Source organism: Scyliorhinus torazame, chromosome 2, assembly GCF_047496885.1.
Source record: "Scyliorhinus torazame isolate Kashiwa2021f chromosome 2, sScyTor2.1, whole genome shotgun sequence".
NCBI lineage: Eukaryota > Metazoa > Chordata > Chondrichthyes > Carcharhiniformes > Scyliorhinidae > Scyliorhinus > Scyliorhinus torazame.
This window is the reverse complement of record NC_092708.1, coordinates 363,249,527-363,263,553: the sequence shown is the minus strand read 5'-3', so window position 1 is coordinate 363,263,553 and position 14,027 is coordinate 363,249,527.

The window sequence follows — 14,027 nt, the reverse complement described above, 5'->3', positions numbered from 1 at the left end:
GGTCCTCACAGGCTAAACCTTGGACACCACAACTGAAGATGCGGACATCGTACTCCAGGTTTTTAACTGAGATCGCCACCCGAGCAGTATTGGCCTCAGTGCCATGCATTGTCAGCACCATCTCCTGTGCCTGAAGCCTTTGGGACACATCCAATCAGTAGGTGGAATGTTGCAGACACCCCCTCTTGAACCTGACTGCTGTATACTATCATCTTCATCAGCTCTGGGCGAACCTTGTCCAGAGACTCGGCATCTGGCTGGGACCCATCTGTGTCCTGGGATCCAACGGACCTCCGACTGCTGTCTTCCATTGATTTTCCTGCCTCCACCTGATGTACATCAGCAACTATGTGCTGCTCACCAGATTGTGCCCCAGAATCCTGTCCAGTGATGTCGCCCACCGAGGTGCGTGCCTCTGCGCTGATGGAAGTTGTGCATGATAGTTGTGATGCCGTGACTGTGGTCTCCATGGAGCCCTCATCTGAGAGGGTCTCTTAGGTTGCAGGGGGACCACAACTCACGATGGCCCGGCCTCATCAGCTGGTGATCCTGCGGGACAATGGACATGTGGTCAGTGAGAGGGAAGCATCATTTTGTCTGAAATGAACTTGAGGCAGGTCATCTAGGTGAAGAGGCAGTGGATCCTCACCTCTCTGATGCAGACCAACCTCGCTGCCAGTGACTGTTCCCTCCTCAGGCAACCCCGCAATTGCCAGGATACATTCCTCTTGGGAGGTGAGGACTCGAATCTCTGGGATTTCTCCTCCCGTCTTGGACCTTTCCCGTTTATTATGGGCTATCTTCCCCTGCGGGGGCAAAGAGAGGGCATTATGAGCCGCACGCTTGATGGATCAGACGGGTCTATAGCAGATGACATGTGTGGGCACCACACCTGGACATGAAGGGGCCATGCTGTGTGTGCCAGTGTTCTGAGGAACAAGCTTGAAGATCGGATGTGGAGAGGGTGCGAGGCGTCAGCGAGGTGATTTGTGGAGGGGGAGGCGGCAGAGGAGGTTGCGAATTTGAGGGGTGGCAGGCAAACCTGATGCCAGGAGAGAGGTGGTAACTTATCCTTGCAGCTCGCTGGAGGTTGTTGGTCGCCTTTCGACATTGGACGGCGGTCCTCCTGATCATGCTGCCCACACTGACAGCCGCTGCCACAGTCTCCCAGGTGGCATTGCTGACCCTGCTGCTGGTCCTGTGACCCCCCCACTTGGAGAAACAGGGTGCCCCGCCTCTCATCCACAGCGTCAAGAAGCCTCATAGAATCCTGTAGAAATCCCTACAGTGCAAAAGAAGGCCATTCGGCCCATAAAGTCTGCACCAACCCTCTGAAAGAGCAATCTGCCTAGGCCCACCTCTATTCAATCCCATAACCCTACCTAACCTTTGCACACTAAAGGGGCAATTTAGCATGGACAATTTTTAACCTAATCACATCTTTGACAGTGGGAGGAAACCGGAGCACCCAAAGGAAACCCATGCAGGCACGGGAGAACGTGCAAACTCCACACAGTCACCCAAGGCCAGAATTGAACCCGGGTCCCTGGTGAGATCGGCATCACCAAAGCGAGCAGCAGGGCTGCGGAGTGAGTGGTGAGGGAGCACTTAAAAGCAGCTCCTTCTTGAAACAAGCTCCTCGTTGTTAGTGGCGAGCAGCGGAGTCACCAGTCAGGTGAATCAGACGGCAAAGGAGCTGGTAATGTGGAGAATCTCGCGGGGGTTCATTTTTGGCACTCAGTGCTGTTGAATGCTGGCCACGATCTCGCCAACGCGGCTGTCGCAAAACTGCCCCCCAAACATGCCCAAAACCGGACTTAAACTCTGGTCTGCTGAATCGCGCCCATGGTTTTAATGTTTATTTCAGGTAGCAAAGAATGAGGAAATTCTGGCCTAATCGGCTTGTGCTTCGTTTTACTCTAGGGTCAAGTCTACTTGATCCTTTTCACCATTTTAATAAAGCCAAAAGCCTCATCGCTCAATAGCAGAGCATTGCCCCTCACAACAATGCAAACTGTAGTTCTAAATTTATGCCAGCTGTAAACAGGCTGTTAATTTCTAACAGTGGACCAGAATGTACACTATCGGTGCTTTACAATAATTTGTTGCAGCAATTACTTCTTCATTTATCACCAAGACCTTTTTCGTCATCTCTGAATGCTTTGTTGTGCCAAGGGAAGGTTTTACATTAAATGCTGAAACTGTTTTACAATTGGGGTTTATTTTTGTGAAGAAATTAGCTCAAGTGGGTCTTTTGTGGGGGAGTCAAGAACCAGAGGGCACAGTTTAAAATTCGGAGTCCCCCATTAGGGACTAAGATGATTTTTTTTCTTTCTGAGGGTCCTTGGTCTGGGAAATGTTCTTCTCCGCAGCACCAGGGACTGGGTCATTGAAGGCTGAGTCAGGTAGATTTTTCATCAGCAAAAAAGTCACGAGTTATGTGAGACTGTCAGCAAAGTGGAGTTGAAGCCACGATCAGAGCACCTGTGATCCCGGCAGGCTCGAGGGGCCGAATGGCCTAACCCTGACTGCTGCTCCTAATTCTTGTGTCCATGTGTAAATTAGCCTGTTGTCGCAAAACTAGACAAAGGGAACAATTGCACTTCTGTCTTGAAGTCGGAGCTGCCGGAAACGCAATGAACAGGAATGTGTGGCCTTTGCAGTCCCACACTTTTCCATCACAGGGACAGACCGTGCTTTCAAATTCCGCAAAGGGACTCTGGCAGTCAAAACGCAGCTTAAATGGTAGGCAGCAGAAAACATAGCCACAGATAAGGCATCAACTGAGAGACAGAAAATTGTGGATTCCCACTGGACTGCTTTTGCATCCTGAATAAATATGGGCAATGCATTAACTTGAGAGTACCTCTTAGAGCAATGCTTTTGAATGAATTATAGAGCAAACACAGTTAATTACTTCAATTCAATGAGACACTCAAATTCTCTTCATTGTCGACATAAGAATTTCTCATAGATTAGAATAATTGTCTGCTTTACAACGATCCTCAGATTTTCTTTTTGGCAAATCCATTCTGATTTTGTTAAACCTATTGCAAAATGTTCATGCCAGATTGTCGCTTGAACTATTATAGCTCAAGCAGTCCATGTTTTGTTGATCAAGCAATATTCTCAAGCTCCCCTCTTTATGTTTTTTCCTCTTTAATCCATACCATTTCATGTTTTAATCTGTCGACGGTTCGTTTCGCCATCATTTTTTACCTGACCTTATTAAGAACACAGAATTTACAGTGCAGAAGGAGGCCATTTGGCCCATCGATTCTGCACCGACCCTTGGAAAGGCCACCCCACTTAAGCCCACTCTTCCACCCTATCCATGTAACCCCTCCTAACCTTTTTGGACACTAAGGGCAATTTAGCATGGTCAATCCACATCTTTGGGCTGTGGGAGGAAACTGGAGCACCCGGAGGAAATCCACGCAGACACAGGGAGAACGTGCAGACTCTGCACAGACAGTGACCAAAGCCGGGAATTGAACTTGGCACCCTGGAGCTGTGAAGCCACGTTGCTAACCACTGTGCTACCGCGCCACCCTTAAGAATGCACTTAACTCAAGCTCAAGGTCGTTTTTTTTATTATTGACCTCATTTCAAATCTACAATGCATTTTGCTTATTCTCGACCATTTGCTGAAGTTTATTTAATTCTTTTTCCAATACTTCCATACAGTACAAACCTTTACTCCAAATCCTCCTCCGTCTGTTGATTGGGAGATAGGTTGATTTATTTCTTCAGGCCTTGGTAATGAGATTACTGCCTCCCTGTCTTCCTCTGCTTCCTCCGCATCTCTGGTTGCGGCTTATTCATGGAGCCACTGCCGGGGCACTTCTGATTTCCAGCGTCATATTTCAAAGTATCTTCACACTGCCTTCGATATTGCATTTGCTGATTGGTTACTCTGGATGCTTTATGCTGGGGCAGATGTTTAATCACATTACGAGCACTACTTATAACTCATAATTTTAAAACCTATTCATTATGATTATCTTGGTTGGTTTTATCCTGTTCTTTTGCAAATAAAAACAAAGAATGTTGGAAATATTCAGCAAGCCAGACAGCCCCTGTGGACAGGGTAACAGAGTTAACAGGTTGGATGTTATGTTCTGTGTCAGTGTGTTTGAAAGCGGTGGAGGACACAGCTAAAGGCCTCCCCACCACTTCCCTATGCACCCCCAATCTGTCTGAAATTTTATGGGGGTTGCGGGAGGTGTTGAACAACCTGTCTATGATTCTATTCTGTGATTCTGTCCAGCTTTGGGCCCAGTAAGGCCATCCTGCCACTACTGCTATTTTACCCATGGCAGGAGGAGGAGGCCCAGGCAATGCAGGAAACCAAGTAACTTCAGCTACATGGGCTGGTGTCGGGTAAGAGCAGGGGACATCATTTGCAGGGCCACTGGATCCATCAGAAGCACCCCACCATCGGTCATCTCCCTTATCCTTTAACCTCCCCCGCCCCCCACCCCCACCCCCAGCCTCGTGAATATGACCCCCATTGGTGTTGCAATGCTTTTATATGTTTGCTCCATCAGAGCTAAGATATTAGCCAACTCTTGCTTTTTTATAAACTCAGAGACTTAAGGGGCAATTCTCCGGTATTGTGGCCATGTGTATGTGCCGTCGTGAACGCCGTCGCGTTTCACGACGGCGCAAACAGGGCCCGGACACGACCTATTCTGGCCCCCACATTTGGCGCCTCGTCAACCCGCACATGCGCAGTTGGGCCACGCCATCCTGCGCATGTGTGGGGAACGTCGTACGCACGCCGGCCCCTCATCAACATGCAGCCGGTGTTCTGGGGCCGCGCGCGGAAGGAGGTAGGCCCGGGGGGGAAGAGGACGGCCCGCCGATCGGTGGGCCCTGATCGCGGGCCAGACCCCATCAGGGGCCAACCCGGTGAAGAGCCCCACACAGGCCACCCCCCCCCCCCCCCCCAGCGTTCCCGCAGAGTTCCCGCCGGCAGCAACCAGGGGTGGACGGCACCGGCGGGAACCTTTTGTGTCGTAGCGGCCGCTCGGCCCATCCGGCTGGAGAATCGCCGGTTCTCCGAGCGGTCCGGTGCGAATCGTGCGCCACTGGTTTCGGGGGGGGGGGGGGGGGGAGAATTGCGTGCGGGGGTCGGGGCGGCGTGGCATGATTCGCGTGGCGCCCCGGCGATTCTCCCACCAGGCGTGGGGGGGGTGGGGGAATAGCGCCCAGAGTATCACATTGCTAGCAATGGACAATTGTGTTTTCAGGATATTTTCTTAACATTTCCTCACCCATCTCCCTCACCAGAGCCTCAACCTTGGACTTATCTCAGCTCCTCAGCATTGTGGGGCTGCCTGTAATTCCAGCTGGTGGGATGACAGAGCTTCCAGCCAATCAGATTGGCCTGCAGCTCTCTAAGGCAGGACTTAGGAAGTGATGCTACACCTGTACAAATCATTGTCAGACCACATCTGGAATATTGGGTGCGATTTAATGGGAAAAAAAAAAAAATTTTTGGGTGCATTTAGCAGGGTGTTTGTTGGTGCTGCAGTGCTGAGAATGACCCTGTTATCAAAATGGACTCTGAATGTTTTGGTCTGGGCAAGGAACGCCCCACTAAGACCACACTTACCATCATTTCCTGCACTGACGAGCTGAGCAGGAAGAAATCGGGGCACCATTTTTAAATGCTGTCCCGATAGCCCCGATCTCTGGACCCCCCCACCACGGTCTCTGGACCCCCCCCAATGCCCCAAAGCATTGGTTATGGGGTCCTCGATCCCCCCCTTCACCCCACCTCATAAGGACAGGGCACCCCCAGCCCAATCCCTGGCAATGCCAACCTGGCAATGGGTACCTTGTCACTGCTAGCAAGGCACCTTGGCAGTGCTCCTGCCAGCCAGGCAGTGCCATCCGGATGCCTAGGTGGCACTGTCGGGGTGCCGGGCTGGCAGCGCCAGTGTGCCCAGGTGGCAGCGGGAGTGCTTACCTAGAGCCCAATCACCGAGGGGCCTCCGATGGTCTGAGAGACCCCGCCAGATGCCGCTTAGCTTGGTCTATATCTGTGGGGACCAGCGCTAAACTGGGGAAGTCTCCCAGGCATGTGCTTATGTAAATCTGGATCCTCCCCAGCGAAGGCGAGGCCTAGATCCCGAGATCTCACAAGGCATCCCAAGCATCGCAAATATCTCGCGAGTTTTAATGACCTCGTATCCCAAGTCGGGCGTGACAAGTCTGTTCGATCGGGCCCATTGTGTTCAATTCTGGGCACCTTATTGAAGGAAATATGTTAAAGCCCTGGAGAGAATGCAGAGGAGAGTTATTAGAATAATACCAGGAATGAGGAATTTTAGATACAAGGAAAGATTCGAGAAATCTGACTGTTCCCCTTGGAGCAGAGAAGGTTAAGAGGGATTTGGAATGTGCTGCCACAGTGAGAGTTGGAAGCGGATTCCACAGGAGGTTTCAAAAGCAAGTGATGAATTTTTAGGGCGATAGGGCTGAGGAATGGGACTATCTAGGTAGCTGTTTCGGGAGCCGGTGCAGACACGATGGGCCGAATGGACTCCTTCTGTGTTGTCCAATTCTATGATTCCTCCTGAGGTCGAGGCGGAACCGTCACCTTAAAACAATTAACGTTGTTTCCAGTATTAAATTGCTGTTGGGCAGACATCAGAAGCGAGGGCAGGCTCCCCACTGATGTTTTCCGTCGACAGGACAAGGATCACAGCACCCTGTAAAATCCATCCCAACGTGTCAAGTCGATGCCCTTTCATCAGAATTGACTTCCTCCAATTCCCCATTGTGTTATCTCTGATATATTTCAATAAACTGCAGGAATGTTATCACGGGCAGTTTTACACTTTAAATTAAAGTTCTGTTTTACTGGTGTTGCAATGCTTTGATATGCTTGCTCTATCAGGGCGAAGATATTCGCCTACCTTGCTCTTTTTTGCTAGAGAGACAGAGTACTACATTGCTAGAAATAGGCACTTGTGCTTTTAAGATATTTTCTCCAGTTAATTACATCTGAAACTAAGCTTTATTCTCTTGGTTCTGCAGGGACACAGAATCTCTAGTCCATTAAAGATCAGGCTATATAGTTTTCCAATCAATTATCGTTGGTCTTAAGTTAATGCTGACCATCAGTTCCTTAGCCAGTTCACGAGACCGAATGCTTTGTAAATACATATCACAGTTGGTTGAAGCAGTGAGCATGGGGTGAACACTAATGAACCCTTCATTTATCTATATTAATTAGTGTTTCTCCTCTACTGTGCGAGAATAGCTTCAGCCATACCTGCTCCATCAAGAGGAGAACATCGCCTGATTAATTGCACTGAGTAAATTTCTCATGCTGACTAAATCACAATTATCTCAGGAAACGTAATATATTATATTCAATCCAAAGATGTGCAGGTTAGGTGGATTGGCTATGCCAAATTGCCCCTTAGTGCCCAAAAAGGTTAGGTGGGGTTACAGGAATAGGGAGGGGGAGTGGACCGAGGTAGGGCGCTCTTTCATAGAGGGTCGCTGCAGACTCAATGGGTTGAATGGCCTCCTTCTGCACTGTATTGATTCTATGATTGCAATTTTGACAAATAGTATAAATGTTCTGAAAGATTCTTGGAAAATACTGATTGGTTAGAATTCTTTATGAATAATTATAGTTGTTTGGTATGTATTCTGTAATTTGAGATAAACAATTAAGGGCTTCCTGAGTGTAATTGCATTCTTGTAGATGTTACAAAATATTGAAATGTTTTACTGCTGACTAATTATCTTACGTTATATAAAATGTAGTGTAGGAGAACACCTAAGTGATCATTTCTCTGGAATTAAGTGAGACCTTTTTTAAAATGTATTCATTCATGAGTGTTGGCTGGGCCAGCATTTGCTGCCCACCCCTAATTGCTCTTGAGCTGAGTGGCTTTCGAGGACATTTAAGAATGAACCGCATTACTGTGGGTCTTCAGTCACATGTAGGCCAGACCAGATAGGGACAGCAGATTTCCCTTCGTAAATGGAGGTAGTGAACCAGATGGGTTTTACAGTCATGGTAGGATCTGAACCCAGGTCTCCCCTGGGTCAATGCATTCCTAGTTTAATGAAAATACCACTAAGCCACTGCCTCCCCTGGAAGACTGCTATGGATCTAATCCAGTAACTCTAGAATAAAGGCAAGACCTAATTCTTCCTGTTTAACCTCCTTAATGGAAACTGTAATATTATCATCATTGGCAACCCCTCATGTCAAAAATGATTGTTGCCTGTGGCTGGCTGGGTTTTAGTGAGATGCCAGTGTTGGTCAGGGTGCACAGGTGGCATATGAGAGCCCTTTCTTAGTCTTCCCGGCTCTCCCTTTGTTCGAGCAGCTTTCCGTCTCTCTCGCCCTTTTCTCTCAGTGACAGTTCTTGTTATTTGGAAGGTCTTGACACCATTTTTGATGATGGGTCACCATTTTGGTCATGATCGGGTGTCTGATTCCCATGTATTAATGTTAATATAGCAGACCTTCATGGAGATGTTGAGATTGTCTTTGAGGCGTTTCCTTTGATTCCCATCAGAATGGACCCCCTGGCCCTAAGATGTTCTGAGTAGAGCACCTGTTCAGCAGGCTTGAGTCAGGCATTCCGACGACATGTCCCGTTCACAGGGGCTGGTTTAGCACAGTGGGCTAAATAGCTGGCTTTTAAAGCAGACCAAGGCAGGCCAGCAGCACGGTTCGATTCCCGTACCAGCCTCCCCGCACAGGTGTCGGAATGTGGCGACTCGGGGCTTTTCACAGTAACTTCATTGAAGCCTACTTGTGACAATAAGCGATTTTCTTTCTTTCACCTCAGCTGATATGACATTATCGTGGCCTCTGTAATTGCCTGTGTCTTGGAGAACACTCATATTTGTTCTTATTTCCTCCCAATTGATTCACAAGCTCCTTCTAATATAGAGCTGATATGCAGTTCTAGGGTCCCGATATGGCGAATTGTCCAAGCTTCAGAAAGAAGCGTGGGGAGAACCACCAGCCGATACTCTTTGACTTTTGTGTCAGGTCAGATATCTGCAGCGGGATTCTCTGACCCCCCGCCGGGTCGGAGAATCCCCGGGGGGGCGGCGCGGATCCCGCCCTGCCGCCCTGAAGCGGGCTGCCGTATTCTCCGGCGCCGGTTTTCGGCTGGGGGCAGGGTTCATACCATGCCGGTTGGGGGTCGTTGGCAGCGCCCCCCCCCCCCCCCGACAATTCTCTGGATCCCGATGGGGAGAGCGGCTGTCCATTTTTGGCCAGTCCCGCCGGCAAGGATTAGGCATGGTCCCACACGGCGGGACCTGGCAGGTAGGTCGGCTGGGGCAGTCCAGGGGGGGAGGGGGGGGCGCAGGGGAATCCGACCCCGGGGGGGGGCCTCCACGGTGGCCTGGCCCGCGATCGGGTCCCACCAATCTGCGGACGTGCCTGTGCCGTGGGGGCACTCCTTCCTTCCGTGCTGGCCCCTGTAGGGCTCCGCCATGGCCGGCGCGGAGAAGGGAACCCCTTGCGCATGCGCCAGAATACACCAGCTGGTCTGCGCATGCGCTGACCCACACCGGCGGTTCCGCGCATGCGCGTGATCACGCCGGCCCTTCGGCGCATGCGCAAACTCACGCAGTCCCTTCACCGCCGGTTGGAGCGGCGCCAACCCCTACGCCGTCCACCTAGACCCCGGAAGTGCGGTGAATTCAGCACTTTCGGAGGCTGTTGATGAGAAGTGGTTGGCACCAGTTCCCCCGGCGGCGTGGGGACTTAGTCCCTGGAAAGGAGAATCCATTCTCATAAACTTGAGTACATAGTTTACCAAAGGCTGAGCAAGCATATTGGATTCAGTCATGGATATCTTAGAAGGTATGTATCCCACATTATTAATGTATAGTCGTCGGAATAAGAACGATTGCTTGTAAGATTCATCTTAAGTGTAAGCAATTTGTTGTGTTACATAAGTTGTTAATGAAACAAAAACCTTGTATTAATGAACCCATATGACACTGAGGGAGTAAGGAATTTCTTGACATGGCGTAGAACGCATCACAACTGCATAGGCCAAACCATTTGGGGCTGGTTTAGCACAGGGCTAAATAGCTGGCTTTTAAAGCAGACCAAAGCAGGCCAGCAGCGCAGATTCAATTCCCGTACCAGCCTCCCCGAACAGGCGGTGGAATGTGGCGACTAGGGTGTTAGAGGTGAAAATATTCACACGTAGGCCTGTTTGAGTAAGTAAAGAAGCAGTTTATTATTTCAGATCTGGGAGAAGGATTTGGAGACTACGCAGTCTCGCAATACTCTTTCTCACTTGAGCTAAGGTTCACATTGGGTTAATATACAGATTCAAGGGGCAAAATTAATTGTATTCTCATTTACATACAATCAACTATATTCACGTCACAATTCATTACATGCAGTCAATCAATTTTCTTAGCATCCCAGTTATCACATATATGGTTAAAATGGGTGTTGTCTTACCCGCCCCTAACTTCATGCAAGACTAACATAAGGATATGTCCTGTCTGCAGCTGGGGACCTTGAGCTTATTAAGGATACATTGCATTCCTTGTTCTGTGAAGCTGTTATCAGCGGCTGTTAAAATACTCCCTATACATACCCATGCCTGGTTCTCATGAGGTAGTTTACTCAGTTTGTAATTCACTGTTGAGGAATATGGCTAGTTCAGCCATTTTGTGTCTCTCGTATTGCTATAATAGCTAACAGCCATTTTGTGTCCTTTCTGATACTAACAAGCATTGTGTATACAGTATCTATTTCTACAAATTGCCTCTTCTAAACAGTCATCTAAGCCAATGAGTACCTTTTGTCTCAGCAGAACTATTCAAAAGTAACATAGGAGCAAAAATGTAGTTACAGGGCCACCTATAATTTATATCATAGTCCAGTATCAGAAAATGTACCCCAATAATTCCTCCTTTTGGTCCTGGAAGAAGTTTAATGAATCCCAGATGATCACAATGATTTGATATGAGGGCAGCAGGGTGCGTTTTAATACGGCCTTTGGGGCATGTAACCTCCCAGATGTTCCGTACGTACACCGTGCATTTGATTCAAAAATCACCCCTCAAACGAACCCATGTATATCACATTTAATGCCTTGAAATCAATCATTCCTGCCTCCCTGACTAACTCTGCTGTCTGTCAGTAAATGATGTTATTCATAGCAGTTTTCAAGTAAGCTCATCTAACAGTCCCACACTCTCTGCCACTAACTTTCACTCTGAAGTAGTTCTTCTGTGGGGTTTTTTCAAAGCATGGATTTTTTTTCGGTAACTGGTGGTAAAGCTTAACTGGTTGACAGATCTTGATTCTTCGTTCCCTCAGAGTTTCTGCAAGATGTGGGACCATCACTGGCTCTTTAAAATCCTAACTCAAATGATCAATGCTAGGCCTATAGTGGTGGGCCTAAGGGGTACAAAGGTTATAGCGATAGGAGGTTACGGTGGCGGAGATGCAGTATTTTCCTTTTCCTCCGTAAACTTAAAATGTATGGGGGCAGGTGTAATCACTAAGACACAACTATGAGCTCTGATTAACCGACATTCGTCCAACTCTCCTTGTCCCACCGGGTGAGGGCACACGGTAATGTCCCCTTTCTCTTTACACCCCGCGAGGGAGGTCCCATATATTATTCCTGCGTATAGCAGAGGTCTTGGTGAGATAGTACCTGAGGGAGGTGTTAACCCGTACGATTCCAATGTCCTCCAGTTGGTTGTGAGGGTATGGCCCGAGTCCCGTGTGATGATAGGGATCATCAGGACCATCTCTACCCCCATTACCTCTTCCATATTGCAGTCGGGGATCGCTGAGTATACTCTGGTTACTCCCATCAGAGTACGGTTGTCCAGCGTCCCTTTTCATGTGGCTAGCTTAGCCAGTTACGGGCTGTCTATTCAGTCAGGCACATCCCCCCCTTTAGATCGGATCAAGGTTGTGGCTTAGCTGCCCCTGTCAGAGCCTTCCGGCTTTCTCCGTTTCTTGGTCAATGAGTTTGTTAATTATTGTTGAATGTCTTAGTGTGTGTACCTAACACTGTTGTCCTATTCAATTGTATATCCAGGCCCTCTCCTCCCAAGCTGGCTAGATCTTTCTCCGCTTTCTCTGATATTCTCTTCCTTATTCCTGTGAGTTGTTCCAAGGGGCAGCATGGTAGCATAGTGGTTAGCACAATTGCTTCACAGCTCCAGGGTCCCAGGTTCGATTCCTGCTTGGGTCACTGTCTGTGCGGAGTCTGCACATCCTCCCCGTGTGTGTGTGGGTTTCCTCCGGGTGCTCTGGTTTCCTCCCACAGTCCAAAGATGTGCAGGTTAGGTGGATTGGCCATGATAAATTGCCCTTAGTGTCCAAAATTGCCCTTAGTGTTTGGTGGGGTTACTGGCTTATGGGGGTAGGGTGGAGGTGTTGACCTTGGGTAGGGTGCTCTTTCCAAGAGCCGGTGCAGACTCGATGGGCCGAATGGCCTCCTTCTGCACTGTAAATTCTATGATAACCTTCGCATTCAACCTTCATATGTCTAGTGACTTTACCATAGAGGTTTCTGTGTTAAGTCATGTCAGTGCAACATTAATTATGCCTCTTCTAACCCTGTGTAGGTTGTCATGCCCTCAATATCTAGTGGCACCCGTGTCATTGGCAGCCTGCTTCATAACAACCTTACTTAGAACACTATAAATATTTATTTCATATTATAAACAAAACTTGAACAAATGAGAAGTACAGACACAATTTGTATACGCATCTTTCCCCGAATGTACCTGCAGCTACGCATTAAAATAAGTTCTATCATTGTTCCAGTCTCTGACAGCTGGGATGCGCATCCCGTCAATAAAATTATGTAAAGCACCATCGTTCATATAGCTACGTTCATCCTGTGTCCTTTGTGAAATCAGTGATGTTCCTGCGCTCTTATATGCTTGTAGTTGTGCTGAGATCTCAAGAGCCATCACGAGTCCCCACAGCTGCTGCTGCCGTTCCAGCCTTTGTTGAATGTTTAAGCTAAAAATTTAAAGGAAAAGTGGAAAAGTTAGGTGTTGTCCATATAAAGCTTTTCCTGTATGGGCCGAACACATCTGTTATTCAGCGGTTAGTAGTTCTCATATTTTACAACCTTTTCATATCTATTTTCCTCGTGGTTACGCGCCTGATTCTGTTGCGCTTGAACCCGACCCTGATGTGCTTGTGCCTGTTTAATTAGCCAGTTTACAATAACTCAACTATCTCAAATTCCTGAAGTCACTGCAAATATTGTTCCACTTGCAGTTACTTGGAAAGTAAAACACAAAAGATCCATTCTGCTTGGGACAGCGTGGGTTAACTAATCTGAATATATCTGACAATTCAAAACTTAAGATTTGTAAGTTCCAATTAAAAATACATCTTCAGCTTGTGGTGAACCACTGTAATAGGAGATGTAAGGTAGGACCTGCACTACAGGTTCGCCGGTAGCTCCTGCCGGCTGGCTCCGCCAACAGAGAACTGTATAAATATGTATGACCTCCAGTGCCCTGCCATTTCGCCAGCTGCAGCAGGAGGCCACGCATCTGACCGTAATAAAGCCACAGTTGTACCCAACTTTAGTCTTTGTGCAATTGATCGTGCATCACAGCTGGTTTTTTTATTGCTTTATCAGAATTATGAAGCCAGAGCTCAGAGTGTGCACAGGGGCAGACCCCTAATCCAGCTCCTGGCCTGCCCCAAAAACCAATTCAACTGAATACAAATTCATGGTCCCACAAGAGAGACATACCAAATCCAGGCATGAACAAGCACGGGTCAATTCTCTGCTGGTTTGAGAAGGGGTGGAGTAAGAGTTCTCTACCAGATGTCATTTTGTCACCACCCTTCTTTTGTTTAAACAAGAAACATGATCATGGACATACTTTATTTACCCATCTGTCCTTTACACTTAATTCTGCAATCTCAGAATTAATACATCTGCGTTGTGTCAGGGAAGTTGTAACCCTGGACTAATCCAACACCGGATTGGTCATATGTATTTCAACTGTCA